Source organism: Sciurus carolinensis, chromosome 16 (assembly GCF_902686445.1).
Source record: "Sciurus carolinensis chromosome 16, mSciCar1.2, whole genome shotgun sequence".
Lineage (NCBI taxonomy): Eukaryota > Metazoa > Chordata > Mammalia > Rodentia > Sciuridae > Sciurus > Sciurus carolinensis.
In genome coordinates, this window is record NC_062228.1 from 42,831,107 (window position 1) to 42,853,811 (window position 22,705).

General features: G+C 54.5%; 1 long non-coding RNA gene across 2 annotated transcripts; it reads left to right on the forward strand.

Moving 5' to 3' along the window:
• The first annotated feature begins 1,074 nt into the window (after positions 1-1,074).
• On the forward strand, positions 1,075-12,088 carry LOC124966443 (uncharacterized). 2 transcript variants are annotated; one of them, XR_007105346.1, is made up of 6 exons: positions 1,075-3,401; positions 6,417-6,634; positions 7,768-7,945; positions 8,320-8,596; positions 9,038-9,214; positions 10,602-12,088. It is a non-coding gene; the product is annotated as an uncharacterized LOC124966443 (long non-coding RNA). The 2 variants fall into 2 exon arrangements; XR_007105347.1 differs by lacking the exon at positions 6,417-6,634 and having other exon boundaries at positions 1,077-3,401.
• The last annotated feature ends 10,617 nt before the right edge of the window (positions 12,089-22,705 follow it).

Sequence of the window (22,705 nt, forward strand, 5' to 3'; positions counted from 1 at the left end):
AGCCCTTTTTATATTTTATGTACAGACAGGGTCTCCCTAAGTGGCTTAGAGTCTCACTAAGTTGCTGAGGTTGGCTTTGAACTCACGATCCTCCTGCCTCAGCCTCCTGAGCTACCGGCATTACCGGTGTGCACCACTGTGCCCAAATTTCCGCTTCCATACTGGGCCCGTCTGGTCAATCCAGAATAATCTGTCCTTTCAAAGTCTATAAACTCAGTCACATTTACAAAGTTCTTTTTGCCATTTAACACGACAAATGCACAGGACCTGGCAATCAGGACATCACTGGGAGGTCACTATTCCACTGACCACACCAATATCAGCATGTACGTGGTTTAAAGTGTCCCCAAATGGGAATGTGCACCAAACCCTTTCCCTTGCATTATTCCTTATTCTATTTCTCCGTTAAAGCAAGGAATCCCCCTCACGTTTAGCATCAAGGATGAGAACACAGATGGTCTTGGTTAGAATCTTGGCATCAGCACTTTCTAGCTGTGTGGTCTTGGGGGAGTCACATAACCTCTCTGTGCTCAGTTTTCCTTTTAACAACAAGAGTGAGGAGAGTAGAACCCACCCTGTTAGGTGGTTGTGCGACTCGAACCGATCAACAGTTCCTGGCACTATAGTGAAGGCTATGCAAGTCCTGCTGTCATTGTTAAGTGGATTTTTAAACTTCTCATTTGGGAAAGACACCGTTAACATCCCTGAGCCCCTAGATCAGGACCACAGGGCCCTACCTTCCAGAACCCTGAATACGTCCGTCCGTCGTGGGAAGGCCTGGGGACAGCCCAGCCCAGCCCCTTCCTGACCCAGGAGGCAGAAGGCCACACAGCCAGCGTGAGGCAGGGAGGGGTCACTCGGGGTCTGACCCCACACTGGGGGACGATGTGGACATGGTGGTTACAGAGAAAGGCCCCGCCTGTCCTCACGGGGCCACACGCTGTCCTCAGACAGTGACGGCCCAGGACAGTGGGGGCTGTGGCGAGGAAGCTGGGCCATGTGATCAGGGGTCAGATGAGGGAAACCCAGGGATGCACTGGAGCCCAGAGGAGGGGTTGGCCCTGCTGGGGAGTCAGGGAAGGCGTCCCAGAGAAGGGACATCTGAGAGGAGTCCTGAGGGACAAGTCAAAGTCAGATGGGTACGTGAGAAGCTAATGTTCCGGGAAGGAGGGACGGCGCCCTCGGAAGCCCAGAGCGTGTGCAGTTAAGTCAGCGCTGGGGACAGCCGGGGGAGGGCTGAGGCCCAGACCAGGCCAGGGGCCCTGGGGCCTCGGTGGCAGGGAAGCAGTGAGGACTGTGGCCTGACTCCCGGGACTCCATTCCCAGGCACCTCCAGGAACAGGCAGTCAGCTCAGCGTGCCGGCCACGGCCACCGCCTGCTCCCAAGGCCCCCCAAAGGGGTTGGCAGGGGCAGGTTGGGGGTTCTGTCTTCTCCAAGCCAGCGACAAGCCCTGGGCCCCTCGAGCGCTTTCTGGTAACAAGGACTAACAGGAACTGAACCCCTGCTAAGTGCCAGCCTGTCCTGTAGACTCGCCGGACACCACAGTGCCCGACAGACAAAATCCCTGCCTATAGAAACCCAGCGCCGGGCCACCATGCCGGCCGCGAGAGGCCGGGTGGGCAGGGAGGCAGGCCAGGGGCACACAGGATTGGAGAGCGGGCTGCAGGGACGTGCCCCTGGAGGAGGCCGGGGAGCCAGGCTGGCTGGCAGCGGACACCGGGGACAGGGTGCAGGGGCTCACAGACTCTGGGCTCAGACTCACGCACAGCCCCTCAGCCATCTCTCCTCTACTAGCTCCTTCCCCTAATCTCTGACAACCCCAAGCTGGTGGCGGGGTTTGTCCTGGCCACCCGATGTCACTGGCACCTGGCCTTAACATTATGAGCTTGCACTGGACTCCTGACCAAAGCCAACCATGGCTGCCCACTGCCGCTGGGATGAAACTTGACCCTCCTGCCTCCTCCTCGAGACCCCCTCGGACCCCCTCCCTTCGGCTCTCTCCCTCCACCGCTCCTGGAACATTCCGGACTTCTCCGCTTTGCATTTGCTCTTCCAGCTGCCTGGAGTGCCCTTGTCCAGACACCACGCGGCTGGCTCCTTGCAGCCTTCGGGACCTGGCACCTCTGAGGGGTGGCCTCCCTGTCCACGGTGGCCAAAGAAGCCCCCTGAGCTGAGTCACTCTTGATTACAGGCCCATGTCTCCATCCGAAGCGCTCTTTCCTTTATCAGTTCGTTGCAGAACCTCCCCGCCTCTCGAGGAGGGCCAGCTGGCTTTTATTCTGACTCTGCAGGGCCGGGCCATAAATATTTCAGGCGTTCTGGGGCACGCTGTGCTGCCACTGCCCAACTCTGCTGTTGTAACCAAAGCTGCCGTCGACCACGCCTGAGCAAAGGCGCTGGGTTACATCAGAACGTCATTTGTGGGCCTTGACATTTAAATCTTATATGATTCTCATGCTTCACAGAACATCCTTCTTATGTTGCTTTCTTCCCCCCATTTAAACCTGCAAAAGCCATCCTCAGATGGTGGACTGTGAAGCACAGCAGCAGACCAGATGTGGCCCCGGGGGAGTAGCGGATCAGCCTTTGCTCCCAAAAAGCTGCTCCCTGAGGTCACAGATTCTTAACAGTCTTGGTCACTGCTGTGTCCCCGTCCCTAGAGTGCTCCTGGCAGGTAGGAGATGCCCAGTCAAAACCGACAAGCCAGGGTGACAGAGAAGGGCTTCGACACATTCATTAATTCTTTCAACAAATATTCATCAGGGTGTCCCGTGTGCTGGGCTCTGGGGACATAGCAGGGGACAGAATTCGACCCTGGGGCAGTGCGTTAATGTCCTTGTGGTGAATCCAATTCAGTCCCTCCAGAGCTGCCTGCTGGGGCTCCGTGGCTCCTCCTGTCCTAGCTTCTGTGCCCAGCCTGCTGCCTGTCACCCTGCAGGGCTGCCAGGGTGACGGGGGCTCTGTGCTAGCAGCACTGACTGCCTGTCCTGTCCGGTGCTTCTGCTCCACAGAGGGCAGGTGCACTGGCTGGCGGGCCTGGGCTGGGGAGCACAGTGGGCAATCCCGCTGGGTGAGGCTCCTGCCCACACCGCGCACTGCTGCCCTCCTCCAGGAGCCTGGGTGGAGCTGCGGGACCCTCAAGAGCACGTTCAGGTGCCTCCCGCTTTCCCCTGGCACCTGCCAGGCAACTGGGCACTCGCACATTATCACCCTTGATGGGAGGACGTGGAATTCCCAGGCACCTGCCTGCCTGTCCTTACTGAGTCCCGCGGCTCTCTGGCTCAACGCCCTTCTTCAGAGTAGAACAGAGGAAGGCCAGGTCCAGATGCCCTGCCACGCCCCTCTTGGAAGCATCTACCCAGGTTAATGCAACCCCAGGGGCAGCCCAGGCATGGCTCAGGTAAGCACCATCTCTGGCCAGTGGGGACAAATGGTTCTTAGGAATCCCAGCTCCTTACCACAGCACCAAAGGAAAAGCTTCCATTCTCTCCAGTATTTCCATGTTAACCTCTGTCCTCCAATTACGCACGCTGTCCTGCTGTATCCCTCAGAGGCATCTAGTTTAAAGTAACAGAAATACCCTTTGGATTAGCTTAAGAAAAAAACAAGGAATTTATTGGTTTACATAATTGAAAAACAACCAACACATCCCTGGATTCAGGCAGAGCTGAATCCAAGTGCTCGAATAACATATCTGGAAGCTGTGTCCATATCTGGGCTCTACTTTCTTTCAGTTTAGCCATGGACCAGTCTGCTTTGTGAGAACAAAGATGGCGGCCAGTTTAGCAAATGCCTCTGGAGAAAGAGAATCTTCTCCTGAAAAGTCCCAGGGCCATCCCTCATTGGCTCAGCTTGGGTCATGTGGCCATCTTGTGACCCAGTCTTTGTGGACTGATTGGGTGGGGCTGGGTTATGTGCTGGGAGTTAGGGTTGGGTTGACTTACTTCCTGTGAACCACATGGCTAGATGTTGGAGGGATAGTTTCTCAAGGAAATCCAGAGGAAAAACAGAAATGAATGCTGAGCAGGAGAGAACAAGAAATGGTTACTATTACAGTTCGGTTTTTGTCTCTTCATTTAAACATATTTTACAGGCGCTTGAGCACTTACTATGTGTCATGTGACACTGGCTCAAACCAATGTGGTCCAGCTCTCCTGAACCAAAATCTTTGACTCAGTCTGCTCCTTAGGCAAATGGTGAGACAGTGGCCCTTCCTGTGAGCGGGAGCGGGCGCAGCCTTGTCATGTACTGGAATGGCCTCTTCTTCATGCTGTGGTTGGACTTCGACCTGTGGCTCAGCACAGACCTCTTACAGCCTCACCCTGCCCCTGCCCCAGTCCCAGCAGGGTCACACCTGTGGGCTCTGCAGTAACTTCAATGGCAACCCTAGTGATGATGCTGAGGCCCATGTCACCTTGGAGAAGAAGGGCAGGGTTCGTGGGGACGACTGTGGAGCTTCCTGTCCAGTCTGCAATGACCAGGAGCAGACTGTGCCTGTGAGGAGGAGGCGGGGCCTCCTGCAGGACCCGGGGGTGGGGGGAGATAAACCCTGATCCAGGTGGATCAGCTGCGTCAGTGATGTGCGTCTTGTTGGGGGCGGTGACCGCATCCTTGGCCTTGCAGACACATGACACAGTCTGCCAGGTGCAAATGTCACCCTTGGGCACTGGGGAAGTCCTTCCTTCTGTGGTAAGTCATGGTTGAGCCAGACAGGAGTTTATCTGCTTATTCCATATGGCCATGCCAGCTGTTCACAGGCTGAGCTACTTCTAGATCCCTCAGCTGCCCAAGTGCCAACAGCCACTTCCTGCATTCCAAAGCCTGGCAAGACGGGGGCTCCCAGGTCTTCTGCTTAGGCTCCAGCTGGGTGCAGGCCCATTGGGGTGGAGCCTGTATTCTACTGATGGCGACAGTTTTGTTTTTTTGGTGCCAGGGATTGAACCCAAGGGCGCACTTACCACTGAGCCACATCCCCAGCCCCTTTTAATATTTTATTTAGAGATATTTTATTTTATTTTATTTGCTGAGTTGCTTACGGCCTCACTGAGTTACTGAGGCTATCTTTGAACCTGTGGTCCTCCTACCTCAGCCTCCTGATCCACTGGGATTATAGGTATGTGCCACCGTTCCTGGCTGCTGCATGCTTTTACTACCACTCCGGGTCGGATTTGACAATTTTTGTGCTGATTCATTGCCTCCCTGTCAAGGTGACTGGATGTCCTTTCCTACCCTCAGAAAAGAAACCTGACCTGAGATGCCCAACTTTCACCTCCCAGAGATGCCAAAATAATAATAATGCCGACAACCATTAACATCTATTGCACACCTGCAGTGTCCCAGGCACGGGTTAAGGGCTCTGTGCTATTGCTGTCACCTTCTCTGGAACACTCTGCAAGTCAGAATGGATGACCGCTCTCATCCCCATTTTATAGCTGGGAAAGCAGAGGCTTACAGAGCTCAGTTGTTGTCCATAGCTCACAAAGTTGACATTTGAGCCCTATTTTCTCTAGTGACAGGAGATGTTTATTACGGTCCTGCCTTTCAATTCTTTCCTTCTTATTTACTTGAATTCCGTATGATAGATGTTTTCAACATAAGTGAAGGGAGAGAAAATAGTATAATGAATGCCCCGTACCCATCAGGCAACTTCAACAATGGGGAAGTTGGGGCCAACTTTGGGTCCATTCCCACTTTATTTATTTACTTTTTGTAAAATAAACTCCGGACATTGTGTCAATCTGTAAATATCCCATCTCTAATAGACTGGACTTCAGAAAGAATAAAACTACCATGATGTACTCACTCCTAACAGAATGAGCAATAATTTCCTGGACACATGAAAAACCTAGTCCATATGCAAATCCTTCTAATTGTTCCTCAAAAGTCTTTCTTTCCTCCCTTGTGCCAGAGTTGTCCCCGGTCCCTGGTGCAGATGTTCCCCCTGCAATAGGGGCAGGGCGGGTTCTCTGGGGACTGCTGCTTCTTTGCTCAACCAGGGCACCAAAAGCCTCCGTGGGGACATCTAGGGGGTCAGGACACCCCTAAAGTCACGCCCTGTCCCTGACCAATGTGAATGTCTGACATTCAGGCTTCACCCCTCAAGACTTTGGAGTTGGGTAGAATGGGGCTCAGGCAGTGGGAAAGGTAGACTGGGGGCTCTTCCCGAAACAAGAAGTCAAGTTCACCCAGGCTCTCAGTGTGCCTGGCTCGGCCCCACTCACTTCATTTTAACTTACTTAACCCTCAAAACAGGTTTGAGGTCAGTACTAAAGAGCCCATTTGCCGGACGAGGAGACTAAGCCCTAAGCATCAGCACCAGGTCACAGACAGATCAGGGATTTGAAGCCCTCAGACAGGGGCCTGAGCACCTGCGCGCAGATCCTTCTTACCCATGCGTTTTCTCCTGCGTGCACAGCCGCGAAGCATCCAGAGCACAGCAGCTACCCGCTCTGTGCACCTGCTGCGCCGAGGTAGCCCTGCCTGAGTGGAAAGCTGTTCTTGCGATGTTGCTTGCGCCCTGGGCAGTGCGGCTGCGCATAAGGTGGCCACACCCACCACGTGAGCCGAGGGCTGGGCCTTGCTCCAGGGAGTGGGGCTGGCCATCCTGGGGGATCACAGGACCCCCAGTACATGGTAGGTTGCCCAGTCGAGCACCGCAGGTTGCAAACTGACGGCACGCCGGCCTCTCTGTTACTGCCGGCACGATTGATGTACTGCTATTAGTATTTATTAAGCTCATTCCCAGTGCACAGCATTAGATGCTAAGAGCTTAATACTGTTACTATTGTTAGCATTATTGGTTTTTAAAAATTAACTAGTATTTAATGAGCACCTACTAAATGCTTGGTCCCAACTCAACAATTTGATGATATAACAATAACAATAAAAAAACAATACTAGTTAATTTTATTTAGCACATATAAGATTCTGAATTACCTGAGTTACTATTGTTTGTGTTATTTCATTTTATTATTATTATTTGGTACAGGGATTGAACCCAGGGATGCTTAACCACTGAGCTAAATCCCTAGCCCTTTTTCTTGTTGGGGCTGGGGTGACCGGGGATTGAACTCAGAGGCACTTGACCACTAAGCCACATTCCCATCCCTATTTTGTATTTTATTTAGAGACAGGGTCTCACTGAGTTGCTTAGTGCCTTGCCATTGCTGAGGCTGGTTTTGAACTTGTGATCTTCCTACTGCGGCCTCCCGAGTCATTGGGATTACAGGTGTGTGCCACTGTGCCTGGCCCCAGCCCTTTTTATTTTTTATTTTGAGACAGGGTCTTGCTAAGTTGCTTAGGGCCTAGCTAAGTTGCTGAGGCCGGCCTCAAACTTGCCATCCTCCTGCCTCAGCCTCCTGAGTCGCTGGGATTACAGGTGTGTACCATCATGCCTGGTTGTATTATTTTAATCACCAAATGTGAGTTCTGACCCTATGTTATTTCCCATACTACTACTATTAATTAAAATGTATTGGGCAGTTAGTTTGTATCCATGTCCAGGCTAAGCATTTTAATAGTAGTTGCAGTAGTATTGATAATAATAATAATAATAGTAATACATCTTGGGCACTTGCTAGGTGTCTGTGTGTAAGCAAATTAAATGATGATCCTAAGGATAATAATGGTCAGTATGTACTGGGCATGTGTTAATTTTTGTGCTAATCCTTATACATATAAATGTATATATGTATGATATAATATATAATGATAACAATGGCAAATATCCTTGGTCATTTACTACATGTATAATTCTGTCCCCATAGTAACAAGTCATGTTTCTGAGAGCCCATCTTGAGCCAGGCACGGGCCAGCACATGAGCAACAGTCTCAGCTGACGCAAGTCAAGGACGGCTTCCTGTGGGCCAGCTGGCTGCCGAGGGCTTCACACTGGTGATCACGCCGGCCCTCAACACGGTGCTTCATCGCCCCCACTGTTCAGAGGTAGGAAACTGAGGCTGCAGGATGCACTCAGCTCTCAGGGGACAGAGCCAGGTCTGGACCCTTGTCCACTGGGCTATGCTTTCTGCTGAGGGAAAACGGGTTTCCCAAGTTTGCTGCCTTCTAGGCAAGGTGGTGGCCATGGTGTCCAGGCCGAGGTGCAGGGTGCTGGCCGGGCATCCCTGCGTTTCTGCCCCGCCCTGGGCTGTTTCGGGTTCTGCCTCCGGGCCTACCTCAGGCCTCCGCTTGGCCCTGTTCAAGCCTGCAGGTGGGCAGGGGATGCCAATCTGAGCACTCTCCCTAGTCAGGGGAGCTGGTCTCCCTGCACCAAGGCGCCCGTAGCCACTGTGTGATAGACGTGGCCACTTCCACTGCAGCCCAGCCCGCTGTCCTGTGGGCTGCAGAGTGACTGACTGGGCTGCAGAGCCTCCTGGGTACCTGCGTGACCCTCCGAGACCTTTGTGACTTCACCTTCGATGGAGCCAGGGCCTGCTTCCAAGGCACCGCACCTACCACCTGACCATCCCTGGGGGCTTCTCCTCCGGTGTGGAGAATTCCGACAGGGACTTCCACAGTCAGTGTGTGACCTTCTTGTACCACGTGGAGGTGGTGATCAGCTGCCGGGGACTGGAGACTCGTGTGATCCTGAAACAGGTGAGGGGCAGGAGGGCAGCTGCCCAACTGCAGGCCTGTCCAGGCCAAAGCTCCCCTTCGACTTGCCGGTTATCGCCCAGGCTGCAGCGGCCACCAGCCCCTCCTCACGCCCTGCCTCCCCGGTCCTGCCACACAGCCCCACTCCCCACGTCCACACAGCTTCCGCAGCGCAGGGATCCCTCCCTCCCTCCACGCCCTCTCCCCCTTTCCTCAGTTGCTCTACTCCATCCATCACTGAGCCTCCCCTGGGTCAAACCATCTTCCCAACAAAACCCTTGACACATCCATCAGTCCGCCAAGCTGCCCATCCCTCCGTCTACCTGCCCGTTCCTCCTTCATCCCTTCATCCAGTCCTCTGTCCTCCTATCAGTTCACCCGCCCATCCACCCAAGCGTCCGTCTTTACGCCCATGCATACGTCTATCCTCCCATCCCTCTTCAGATCCATCCCACCTCCATCATCCATTCGCCATCAAGACTTTGGGGAACATCTGTTTTGGGTCAGGCCTGTTCCAGGTCTCAGAGCCAAGAACAAAACCAAGAGGCCCCTTCCCTGCTGGCACTCGCTGTATCCCCGGTGGGACCCAGACAGCAGAAACATTGACGGCCAACCTCTCAGGTAGCGGTTAGTGCCGGAAGCGAAGCTGAAGGGGAGAATGGCGGGCGCGCCTGGTGTGGAGGGTGGTCAGGAAAGATGTCACTGGGCAGAAGAGGAGCTGCTGGTGTGTAGGGGAGAGCCAGCCAGAGGGGACTGTGGGGGCCAAGCCCAGGGAGAGAACTGCTCTTGACCTCACGGAGGAAGAACAGGCCGGTGGCCATGTGGCCGGAGTGGAGTGAGCAAGAGGAGTGAGAGGAGATCTCAGGGACAGGTCCTGCAGGGCTCTGCGAGTCACTGTGAAAACTGGGGCTTTGCCAGGTGGGGTGGGCACGCCTGTAATCCCAGCAGCTCGGGAGGCTGAGGCAGGAGGATCGTGAGTTCGAAGCCAGCCTCAGCAAACTTAGCGAGGCCCTAAGCAACTCAGTGAGACCCTGTCTCTAAATAAAACGCAGAACAGAGCTGGGATGTGGCTCAGTGGTCAAGTGCCCCTGAGTTCAATGCCCTGTGCCAAACAAACAGACAAACAAAACAAAACAAAACAACTGGAACTTTCACCCACAATGAGGTGGTATTTGGGCAAGGCCTCTGGGCTGAGGAGGCATGTGGTCTGACTTGGGTGTTATCAAAAGCCCTCTGGCTTCACGCAGGGGACACTGTTGGGGACCTCTGGCTTCACGCAGGGGACACTGTTGGGGACCTCTGACTTCACACAGGGGACACTGTTGGGGACTCGGGGAGCAGGCAGGCTGGAGTGGAGGCTGTGGGGTAGCTGGGGCAGGACGCAGCAGTGGCTGGAACCGGGGAGGGAACCGAGGAGGGGAGAAGTGTCAGACTCAGGGACCTTTCCAAGGGCTGCGGAGTGGGACGAGAGGGCGGGTGCCCGCGTGACTTGGTGCTTGGCCTCAGCAGGCTGAAGATTCGAGCTGCCCTGCTGGGGTGGGGAGGTGGGTAGGATCCAGAGCTCAGGAATGGATTGTGGCGTTGGAGGTGCCTCTTCACCCCCTGTCCCTTCCCCAGGAGCAGGGGCACAGGGCAGCATGGCCTTCTGGGCGGGTGGGAGCTGGAGGCAGACGTTTGGGCTCATCAGCAGCGAGCGGAGGGGGTCTGAAGTCCCTGCCTGGGATTGGAAAAGCAAAGGAGGCAAATGAAGAGACGCTCAGTGCAGCGGAGGGTGCAGGAGGTGCACGCAGGCCCAGGCCCGGTGGGGCCCGTGGCGGGCTTGGGGAGGGCACTGCGCAGTGGGGAAGGCCGTGGGAGGGGACAGACCCTGGACGCCCCCGTCCCAGGTGGACCGCCGGGTGGTGGAACTCACTGGGTCCCAAGGCCCTTGTGTGGCGGGAGGGGGGCCCGGTGTGCTGCAAGTGGGTACCTGGCTCCAGGTTCAGCCACCTCAACACTCTTCATGCAGGTGGGACCTGAACACAGGGGCCGCCTCTGTAACCTCAGCGGCCACTTCAGTGGTGACTCCAGCAATGACAAGGAGCTCCGCAGCGGGGTTCTCGCCCTCCATGACACTGACCTTGGCCACACCTGGCAGACCGGGGACCAGCGGCCTGGATGAGTGGCACACAGGGCCACGGAGGGCCTGAGGACGCTGCGCCCTACGCCCAGCTCTGCACGCTGCCGCCGTCCGCCGGCCTGAGAGGCGAGCCAGCCTGTGCCCCTGCAGCTTTGCCCGCCCCAGCTCCACCGAGGACCTCCACCCTGAGCGCGCTAGGATGCCACCTTCCCTGACTGATTGAAACCCCTCGCTCCCAGGGACACCCGAAGCCTGCGTGGGGTGGTGGCCCAAGCCTCAAACCAGAATGGAGGCTCCTCTGAACCCCTTTCCCATCTCCCACCCACCTCCCCGCACTGGATCCTCAGGGCACCAATCACAAAGCGTCCTGCAGACCTGATGAGCGTCCAGTCAGCGCCAGTGTGGAGGTCGCCCTGGGGACCACTCCTGCCCCACCTGCCCTTGGCCATCCTGGCTCTGCCTCCCTCTGGTTGAGGCAGCCGGGGTTTCACCCTCAGGCCCCTGTCCCCTCCCCCAGGCGTGGCCAACAGCCACTGTGACTTCTGTGGGCCCCTGGCCCGTCACTTGGGCCAGCCTCGACTCCTCTGTACCCGGCACTGCTGGCTTGGGGAGCGGGCTTCAGCCAGGAGCGTGTGGCCCGAGGCGCGGCTGTGAGCCCTGAGCGCTGTCGCTACCGCCCGCAGCCCCCTGGGACCCGCCAGAGCGCCACCTCACGCTGTGGGCGCCCTGAGCGGTGCTGCCCGCACAGGGCACTCCAGGCGGCCCCCCGTGGGTGACGGGATGCCCTGGCTCTGTGGGGACCCCACCCGCGCACACTCAGCGGGACATCTGCCCACTTCAGGAGTCTGGCTGGAAGATGGCGGCCAGGAGGTGCTGGGCACACGACGTGCCCTCCGCCCTCTGAGTGCAGAGTCCCTGGTGCCACCGGCCCAGCAGGCATGGACCGGGCAGCAGGTTGAAGAGATTTCATTCAACGGCTCAGCAGCTTGATCTGTATCTGAGAAACAGGAAGACAGAGGCGGCATGACCTCCACTGACCTCCATTCATCCCCTTGCTTTCCCCCCGTGTTTGGGTGGTAAATGGACATCAGGTCCACTCCTTCCATCTCTTCTCAAATGTCACCTCCCCCAACAAGCCCTCCCTGGCCACTTCTGTGAAAGGAGTCACCCTTCTCAGTCCCTCTCATACCCCACACTTTCTTTCCTTCCAAGTATTTATATTCATCAGTGCCTTAAATCATCTTGCTTGGATCATTTCTTTGTTTCCTTTTTATTTATTATTTGTTGGTACCAAGGATTGAACTCAGGGGCACTTGACCACTGAGCCACATCCCCAGCCTTTTTGTTTATATTTTATTTAGAGACAGGGTCTTGCTGAGTTTTCATAGCCTCACTAAGTTGCTGAGCTTGGCTTTGAACTCGCCATTCTCCTGCCTCAGCCTCCCAGGTCACAGGGTTTTTCCTGATTTTGTTTAAAAATAGATAAAAATCCTTAGGAGAAAGACAATCAACCAGACATAAGTAAACTTCTGGCATGTCACAATTGTTCTGGAGACAAAATAATGCATAGGTGTAGGTGAGAGGGGCGTGGGGTGTTACACGCGAGGCAGGGTATGCAGGAAGCGCTGGACGGAGACTGGGAGGAGCTGGGATGGGCGGGTCCAGGCCAAAGACACAGCCAGGGACAGGTCCAGAGATCGGGATGGTCCCTGGAGAAATAGTAGGGAGAGAGTGTAGCCTGTGCAGAGTGGGAGACCAAGTGAGGGCCTGAGAGAGGACGTGTGCACCCCGAGCAACAGAGGCCATTTCCATGGGACCGTGGGGTCACGGGAGGAGTTTGGCTTATCCAAGTGAACTCGGGAGCCAGGAAGCCATGGGATCCAATTTGTGATTTTAAAAGACCCTTTGGAGCCGGGAGCAGTGGCTCAGACTCAGGAGGCTGAGGCAGGAGGATTGTGAGTTCAAAGGCAGTCTCAGTAATTGAGAGAGGCCCTGAGCAACTCAGCAGGCCCTGTCTCTAAGTAAAATATAAAGAAGGGCTGGGGATGTGGCTCAGTGGTTGAGCACCCTGGGTTCACCCCCCTTGCCAAAATAAATAAATAAATAAAAGAAGAGATCCCTGGGTGCTCTGTGGAGAGGGGAGAATGGGGTTTGGGGGGCTGCCTGACACTGGGTGTCTGTGTTCAGGTGAATGGGTCCCAGGTCGACCTGACCTGTCCCTGGATGGAGGAACACTTTCCATATCCTCAGCGGTCACAGTCCAGCCTGCCTCTGGCCCCTCTGTGCCCGTCCACGAATCCCCGGCCCTTCGGGTGACTGTGCCTGAGACCTACATGGATACCCTCTGCCACCTGGGCGGGACCTCAGCATGGGTCCTCAGGATGGCTTCCATGTCTCCGAGCACTTGGCTCTCTGATGTGTCCAGGGCTTGCAGCTTGCCCGTGGACCTCGCTCCTCTGTGCCCACTGGACAAGGCAGCCCTTCACTGGACCTTCTGTGGGTGGCCGGGTGCCCGTGGAGGGCCCCACAGGGCCTGCAGTAGAGACGTGGAGCCTCAGGTGCACGTGAAGAGCTGGGTCCACGGCCTCCGTGCCAGCTGGGGACCGAGGGAGACTTTGTGCGTCCTGCTGGGGCGCCATGCTCAGGAATGCCAGCACCATGGCTTTGTGGCTTCCCCGTGCTGCCCTGGAGACATCTTGTGGCCTGTGGTGAGTGGGTGTTCCCGGGAGGGTCCTTCCAGCCTGATCTCACCAGCTGGCCCAGTGCCACCTCCTGATGTCCTCCTCGGTCAAGGACACCCAAGTTAAGTCACCGCACACCCTGCTGGTTAGCTGTCCCCAGATAGCCCCCCGGCTTCAAACCCTTCCATGATAGTGACCTATGACTGAGCGCTGCTGACCCAGTCGGGCCGGGCTGTGCTGCAGTAACGACTCACCTGCAGATGCTTTCCATCGGCAGACCCCACGATATGCTCCAGGGCACCCGTCAAGCTCACGTCCCCCTGTGATGCCACCTAGCAACACGCGCACCTCAGCTCTCCAATCCCTCACCTTCGAAGTCCCCACGTCATTTCTGCTCATAGCCCCAGTCCCAGCTGTCTGACAGGGTGGGGGAGGGACGGGAGGCCAGGAGGCTCAGGGCACTGTGTGGATTCTGAGCGACTCTGCCAGGTGTCGGTTCATTCCATCTCCATAGCCACAGGCCAGAGAAGTGCCATTAGCACTCTTGTTTTACAGTCAGGAAACTGAGGCACGGGGAGGCTCAGTGACTTGTGCAAGTTCACCCAGGGCCAGTGGGGAACATGCCACCGTGACTCCCGCTGTCTTTGGGGTGCGGCCCGAGCCTTCAGCTGAGCAGCAGAGTTGCCCGCTTCCCCACTTTTACCTTTTATACTTGGAACCTTGAGGCCTGTGTGATTCCCACGCCCACCAAGCATGTTCTTGCTGCTCTTTAAGGTTCAGAAGCCCATGGCAGGGGGCCAGGCAGGTGGGTGGTGGAGGGGCTGGGGGAGGCAGGGACATGGGAGGGTGTCTTGCCTGTGGGGTGGCAAGGTGCCAAGTGGGCACGTGGGCTCGGGGGAGTCCACAGGTGGTTTCTGGTCCCAGGCGCATCACTTCTTGGCTCGATGTCCTCAGGTAAGTCACTTAACCTCTCTGGGTCTCTGTTTTCTCATCTGTAAAAGAGAGGGAGCGATAACCTCCTGATCTTACAGGGTTGTTAACATGATGGTGTGTGAAAAGCAGCTCCCAGCAACTGCTCCGCTGAAGGTGGTCCTATGCATTGAGGAAATGATAATGATCTTCCAGAGTTTCCGACTGACTCAGTTTTCTTCAGGGAATTCATGAAGAAAATATTGAGAATTATAAGAATACCTAGCAGGATATAGAGCAGAGCCAGGCACGCAGTTGGTGCTCAAGCAATGTCATCTCACACCCATTATGAACTCCATTACCACCATCACCACCACCATCACCACCATCACCATGACCACCATTACCATCACCACCATCACCACCACCTTCACCATCACCACCATCACCACCACCATCACCACCACCACCACCACCACCTTCACCATCACCACTACCACCATCACCACCACCACCATTTCCACCACCATCACCATCACCACCACCACCACCTTCACCATCACCACCACCATCACCATCACCATCACCACCACCTTCACCATCACCACCACCTTCACCACCACCATTACCACCACCATCACCATCACCACCACCACCACCACCACCTTCACCATCACCACCACCACCACCACCACCTTCACCATCACCACCACCATCACCACCACCTTCACCATCACCACCACCTTCACCACCACCATTACCACCATCACCACCATCACCACCACCACCACCACCACCTTCACCATCACCACCACCACCACCACCACCTTCACCATCACCACCACCATCACCACCACCTTCACCATCACTACCACCTTCACCACCATCATCACCACCACCACCACCACTATGTCACCACACTACCCTCCTGATGGCCCTTCCCCTTCCCCCCTGCCCTGTGACCTGCCCTGGCCTCTCAGCCCTCCTTCCTCCCCTGGTCCTCGTCTGGTGGAAATGCCCCCGAGCAGCAGCCGCCTACTTACCTAGCCCTGTCCTCCTCCCTCCAGAGCTGCCTGTGTTCCCCACGTCACTGAGGGCTCCATGGCTCCTCCTGCCCCAGCTCCTGTGCCCAGCCTGCTTCCCGTCACCCTGCCAGCAGGGCTGTCAGTGTGACTGGCTCTGTGCTGCCTGCCTGTCCCCGTCCAGGGCCGCGGCTCTGTGGAGGGCAGGTGCACTGGCCGGTGGGCCTGGGCTGGGGAGCCCTGCTGGGTGTGGCTCCCGCCCTCGCTGTGCACTGCCGCCCTCCTCCATGAGCCCGGGCGGAGCTGCGGGACCCTCAAGGGCACGTTTGGGTGCCGCCCGCTCTCCCATGGCACCTGCCAGGCAAAGGAGCATTTGCACATCGCCATGTTCGGCAAGAGGACAGTGCTCCCAGGCACCTGCTCTTCTGTTTTGGCCAAGCCCTGGGGCTCCTCAGCTCACTGCCCTTCCCAGGGTGGAATTTGGGAAGGAGAACAGGTCCAGCAGCCCCATTGTACTAATTTCAAGGACATCTATCCAAGTTCCCAGGGCCCAGGCTTGTCTGTGCACAGAGAGCCCTGGCCTGGCTGAGGTAAACACTCACCGACATCTACAGACTCTTAACCTGGTTTAAGCTAGAAAAAAAAAAAATCACTCAAATTAAGTAAAAATCTTGATATATCCTAGTGAAAATGCAGTGATTCTGGGTCCACAGAATTCCTCTGTATATAGTTCAATTATTTGGGTTACTACAGAAAAACCTTATTGAAACTAAGCTAAACATTTGAGTTCATAACTGAAAATTCCAGAGTGAGTATATGATCAGGTATGGTTTGATCAAGGTGCTAACTTGATTTCTCAGCCTTTCTCTTGGTTGGTGGTCTTTTATAGTATTAGCTCTGTAGGATGGCTTTTCTTATGGTGGCAAAACAACGGCAGAATTATCAGTCCTCAAATGTATATTCTTCTCTGTCCAAAATCCAAATCTTTTCTTATCCCAAGTGTTGAACAAAGTTCCTGTATTTCACTTTCACTGGACTCCACGGAACCCATCTCTGTAGCCCAGAGATGGCGGTAAGCCCGTCACATCCTATTCTCAGGAGCTGTGGGTGGTAGAGGTCTCCCTAACCCACGCTCACAGATGCTCTTTGCGGGAGGGGCAAAGTGGGAGCCCCCTCCGGTATCCTCATATTCCACAGCAGCATTGCTTGTTGTAACCCTCTTCAAAGATTGCAAATGCCTTCTCCAACCTTCCCTCTGAGACCTGAAACTTTTGTCTAGGACCCACAGGGGTGGCTGGTTTTCCACGCCTGAGGGCCGCTGCCTACAAGAGTTCCTTTGTTGGCTGTTGGAAAACACACAGCCACACCCCTCCCACTCCACCCCCTTCCAGGAAGGGCACCAGCTTTCAGAATTAGTCACGCTGTCAGCCTCCCCCACAACAGTCCCATTGAATCCAAAGGGCAGCCCTGCGGGGGGGGGGGGGACTGCTATTATTATCTCAACTGTGCAGATGGGGAAACCGAGGCCCAGGATGCCCCGCGGTTTTTGCCATCATCTTCGGTGAGAAGATACCGAAGCTAGCATGTGTACCTGGGTTGTCTGGCTCTGAGTTCCTTTCCTCTCCACCTGTGGGCCTACTGTGTGCCCCTAAAGCTGTGCTAGATTTAAGGAGGGTGGGGCATATTATGGGGTCTGGGATACAGTAACTTCCAAGGATGGTTTTCTCTGATTCGCTCAGTAAACATTTCCTGAGCACCTACTATGCGCCAGGCCCTAGGCTCTGGTGCTGGGGAAACAGCAAGGAGTGGGACCACCGAGGTCCCTCCTGTGAGGAGCTACATTCCAGGGGGGAGAGAGACAATAGTGTAACCGATAAGTGTTTATGCGTCAGCATGAGGGGACATGATACTTCAGAAAAAAATAAATGAGATAAAGGAGAGAATGAGAACGAGGATTGGAGTCCCAGAGAGAAAAGTGGCTTTAAGTTTCATGGCCAAGGAAGGCCTCCTTGAGAAGAGGAGGGCGGAGCAAAGCCAGAAAGAGAGATGAGGGACCATGTGCACACCGGGAGCAGGGAATCCAGCAGCTGGGCAGCTACGTGAGGGCTGGGAGGCTGGGTGGCCTCAGCATGAAGGGATGGGCTGGCTGGCCAGTGTGGTCACTGAGCGAGGGAGGCTGGGAGTGGAGGACAGGAGGTGGTGAGGTCAGAGAGGGGCTTGGCAGGTCGTGGCTTGGCTGAGGACTCTGCTTTGGCCAGGAGTGAGGTGCAGCCAGGGTGGGGCGGCTCCCACCTGGGAGGACCCTGCACTAACTCAGGAGGTCACAAGCTCCCTGGGAACAGCCCAGGGCAGGGATAGGAGCAGGAGGCCGGGAGGAAAGGATGGAGGCTGGGCCAGAATGGAGGCAGCCCTTGGTTCTGGCAATCTTCTGTGAGGTCTTATCTGCTTTCGGAACCCTGCCATCTGTTCTTGGGACCCTGATAGTGACATGCCCCCCCCCGCTGCCCCCATTGTCCCTTTATCACCCTCCACCCCCGCCACACGGGATGTGGAGTCAGACCTGGTTGGAATCCTCACTCTGACCTTTCCTGAAGGGTGGTTTACCCCTGAGTGACAAAGCCCTAAGTGCCACAGTCTCCTCCGCTGGGAGAATAGCGCTGGCCCAGCTGCCGCCCGGTGCCAATCGACACCCCAAATAGTTGGTACATCGACGAGAGTCTCTACGTGCATGGTACGGCTTGTGGCTCTCGGTGGGGCAGCACCTCTTCGTGCACGCCAAGGCCCCCGGGGGGCAGGGGGCACCCCGAGATGGCCACCCCGGGCTGCCCGCCGGCCGTGGAGTCAGTGCCTCCCCTGGCGGAGGTGCCAGCCAGCTCGAGAACTGCAGACTCACGCCCGGCCTCTGCAGCCAGCAGGAGCTGCCAGCCTCGGCCTGAGCGCTTAGAGACCTTTTCCTGCCCTTTCAACTGGCTCAGGCCTCAGATCCTCGGGGACCCCAGGAGAACAGCGCTGGGCAGCCCAGAGGGTGTTCGCCCCCAGCGAGGAAGGGGCGGGCCGGGCACTGAGGGGTCACAGCCTGTGATCAGATCCAGGAGGAAATAAGACACGGGGGCGGGAGGGGCCAGAAAGGAACACAGCGTTTATGCAGAGGGCCGTGAGCCAGTGTATGACCTCCGTGGTCACGTGTACAGCGTGCACAGACTCGCCATTCCCCGCAGGCAGCGAGATGCTGTTCACCTTTAGGCTACCGGGTGCTAAATTACTCTTCCCTCCCTTCTCTTGGAATTGCTTTTGATCTTGTGACTTGCTTATTTTGGGTTTACATCTTTTATTGATTTTTTCCCCCTCAACTCTTCATTGAAAGATTTTTGACTATAGAAAACTTAGAGAAACCAGGCACGAACTTAGAGACCCTTCGTAGATTCGCCAACTCTCAATAGCTTGCCTCCCTTGCTTTATTTCCATTCGTTTTTTGTTGCGATTTGTTTGCTTGTCTGTTTTGAGATTTCTGGTGTCTCAGAAATCTTTTCCTGCCCCTAATGAACTGCCTGCCCATTTACAAAAGACTCGGTCTTTTCTTTTCGTCAGTTGACAAGCAATTTTTTCCGAAGGGGAATCATAAAACATGAGCAACGTGTCCCCAGTTTACCATTTTGCCTCGTGTGGCTGGAGAGACCCTCTCTTCCTCAGGATGACAGCCCTGGGTTCTTTGCTGTGCAAACCTCCCCCAGACTCCGCTGAGGCCGGATCAGTCCTGGCGGCCATCCAGGGGCAAGGTGGGTGGTGAAGACTGGCGATGACAGGAGCAATCCTGAGGCCAGAACAACCCTTGAGTCCCCCTCTTTCTCCCTCCCTCCTGGGAAGCCTCAAAGCAAGGAGAGATGGGGCCAGGGTCCACCCAGAGATACAGACCTGTCAGTTCAACTACTGCTGCCAAGTGGGAATGTGGGTCCAGTTAGGTCAGATCTTTTTGAGAAGCAGGAAATGCAGCTTGTTATGTTGAAATATCCTGGTTTTTAAATGTTGTTCACTGTCTTAGTTCATGTTCTGCTGCTGTAACAGAACACCTCCGATGGGCTAATTCATAACAAACAGAAATGGGTTCAGCCTCCAGCTTTGGAGGCTGGGAAGTCCAAGAGCATGGTACTGGCATCTGGTGAGGGCTTCTTGCAGCATCATGCCATGGCAGGAGGTGGAAGGGCAGGAGAGGGTGAGAACAAGTCAGCAGAGACGAAACCTTGCTTTCAGAATAACCCGCTCTCACAATAACTAACTCCCTCTTGTGATGGCAACACGCATCTATCCCTCTTGACCTCATCGCCTCTTAAAATTCTCCCCTCCCAACAAGGCTACATCAGGGAATGAACCCCAACTTTATGAACTTTGGGGGGCACATTCAAACCATAGCAACTTGTGAATTATAAGAAGCATAATAATTGGATTCAGCTGCGGGGCCCCTGGTGGGAGACCCTGGTCTCAGGGACTGAGGTCAGCTGGGAGGAGGCCATAGCTCCCTGTCCTGGAAGCCACAGTCCCCATGTCAGGTGTGCAGAGCCCAGGTATGTAGCCTGCCTCTCTCCTGCTTCCTGGCAACTCCTGCTCACACCCAGCACCCCGGCCATCAGCCTAAAGGCCCCCACTGATGAAGAAGAAGCTGGAATCGGCCTTTAGCAAACTTGGTTCTCCAGTGCCCAGCTGTCCCCATTAGCAGTTCTGTCTTCCTGCCAGGCATCTGGAGGGAGGAAGCTGGAAGAACCCCTTTCTTTCATAATTTAACAAATATTTCATGAGTACTGACTACATGTCAAATTTTGGTGCATAATTCAGATGAGATTCACCAGGAGGAGCTGACCTGCTAGCAGGGGAGGCAGGTCATCCAAAGGGCCAAAGGAGTTGCCTGCAATGTGCTTCCGGGAGAAGGAAGTTATAGGGGAGGGAAAGGACTGGGCTGGCTGGGGTGAGGGCTGTAAGGAGGGTGGTCAGAGCAGGGCCCAGGACAAGCTGGCATGGGAGCCTGGAACCGAAGAAGTGATACGGTGAACCAAGCAGACCTGGGGGGAAGAATCCCAGGTGGAGGGAGCTAAAGCTGCAAATCTCTGGGGCAGAAGCACCGCAGACATTCTGTGGAATATTCTAGAACTCTCAGGGAGGCCAAGGTGTCTGGAGCAGGATGAGTGACAGTGGGGGAAGGGGATGCTGAGCCGCTCCCCATTTGGCCCACCCCCTCAGCTGGGGAGCTCAAAGCGGTGGCCCGGGGGCCTTTTCTAACCAGAGGACACATTTCATTTGTCCTATTAAGAAATTCAAAGTCAGCTACCAATATTTAAAAATCCAGAGATTTTATCATAAAAATCTACATTTCTAGCTTGTTTCAGCAGGCTCTGATCTCAGAGTACTGCCACGGGGTGGGTCTCAAGGAGGGCACAGATGCTAGGTCACCCTATGGGGCACCTCATGCATGGCTTCTGGAAGCCAGGCTGCTGTACCCACAGCCACACCGGCCCCAGGTGGCACGACAGGGCCACCTGGCTCCTGCTTTTCTTCCACAGGAGCTGAATCCCAAGACCACAGGGGGCAGCTGCATAAAGCCCGAGCAAGCCACATTCACCTGTCCATCCGCCTCTGTGTCCCCTTCGGGCCCAGGAAGTGGGACCTTGGAGTATCACTGGGCCTCTCAGCCTCTGCTCTCCTGGGCAGGGTCACTTTTGGCTCCACACGTGAGGTTGGTCCCTCTAGGGCCAAGAGCCCACAGAAACAATCAGCCTTAAACAAAGACCCACCAAATTACTGAATGAAAATTAATAAAATTTTGAAATCCGAGACTTTGAGTCTGTGCTTTAGTATAGTCCCCAAAAACTATGTGACATTCCAAACTACCTGAAGATTTGGTTTTTCTCATATTGCAAGAATTCCCAGGATTGTGAGTAAGGACAAGCTATCAAAGTTTCACTAGGTCAGAAATGATTTCAAAAGCAAAATGAAGGGAAACACTTTAAGGCATTTTGTTATCTATACAATATATATCAATATATAAAATATATATACAGTCAGCCCTTCCTATCTGCAGCTCTGCGTCCAAGAATTCAACCAACTACAGAGTGAAAGTATTCAGGAAAAAACTGCATTGTACCAAACATGTACAGACTTTTTTCTGATCATTATTCCACAAATGAAACAGTATAACAACCATTTCCGTAGTATTTACACTGTATCAGGTATTGTAAGGAATCTAGAGATGATGTAAAGCAGTGTGGGTGGGTTCTATGCAAATACTACTCAATTTTAAATTTGGAACTTGAGCATCTGTGGAGTTTGGTACCCAAAGGGGCTCCTGGCTCATTAGGCGCAGATGCTGAGGAATGCCTGTGGGCTTATTTAAATATGTCTGAAGTCAAATCAACCTGGAAAGCTCTCTCCAACAGAGACCCAATCCCTGACAGGAGGGAAATGACCACACATAACTCCACTCCCTGGGGCACTTCACCAGGGTCCCAGATATCTGTGTACGCAGGGTCTCAGCAACCTTCTGGTCATAAATCCCAGCTCTGGCCCAATGCACACTTGGATGTGGTATGTTCAAGTCCAGTCTAGGAATAATTTATGATTAACCTGGGTTGAGTAAAAGCCCTATAAACATCTGTGCAACAGAACCTAAGACCGTAGCAAAGAAAAATTCAGAATATGCATTGACAGGAGTCTCTGATGGGTCAGATTTCCCAGAGGGACACCTGCTCTTAACTGTGTCTTGTTTGAACGTCATAATTTAAAAAAAAAAAAATCTTAGTTCACTTTAATATTGAGAATTCACCCCAAAGATTCAAATTTCTTTCTTTCTTTTTTGGTACCAGGGATTGAACCCAGGGGTGCTTAACCACTGAGCCACATCCCCCAAGCCCTTTTTAAATTTTTATTTAGGGACAGAGTCTCACCAAGTTGCTTAGGGTCTTTTTAAGTTGCTGAGGCTGGTCTTGAACTTGCAACCCTTCTGCCTCAGCTTCCTGGGTCACCGGGATTACGGGTGTGCAACAACACACTCAGCAAAATTCCTGGCATCTGTGGAAAATTTGGCGGTCGTTGGCTGGAGCGGTGTAGATGTAGTTCTTTAATGATTTTAATTAACCTTTTTTTTTTTTTTTTTTTTTTTTGAGATGGTACATTTCGGAACATAAATCCAAAAGGTAAAAGGAGCATGTGATGCTGAGTCTCTTCCCCGTCCCCTCCCCAGCAGCAGCCATGGGTGCAAACCTACAGCGATACCTTCTCCATACACAGGAAAACGGTTTTCTCCTTGCCGAGAGCACACTGCCGTGTCCCTGCACCCTGCCTTCTTCCCTAGCAAGGTCCTGAGAGGTAGCCCTCCACCCACCAAGACTTGCTCCAA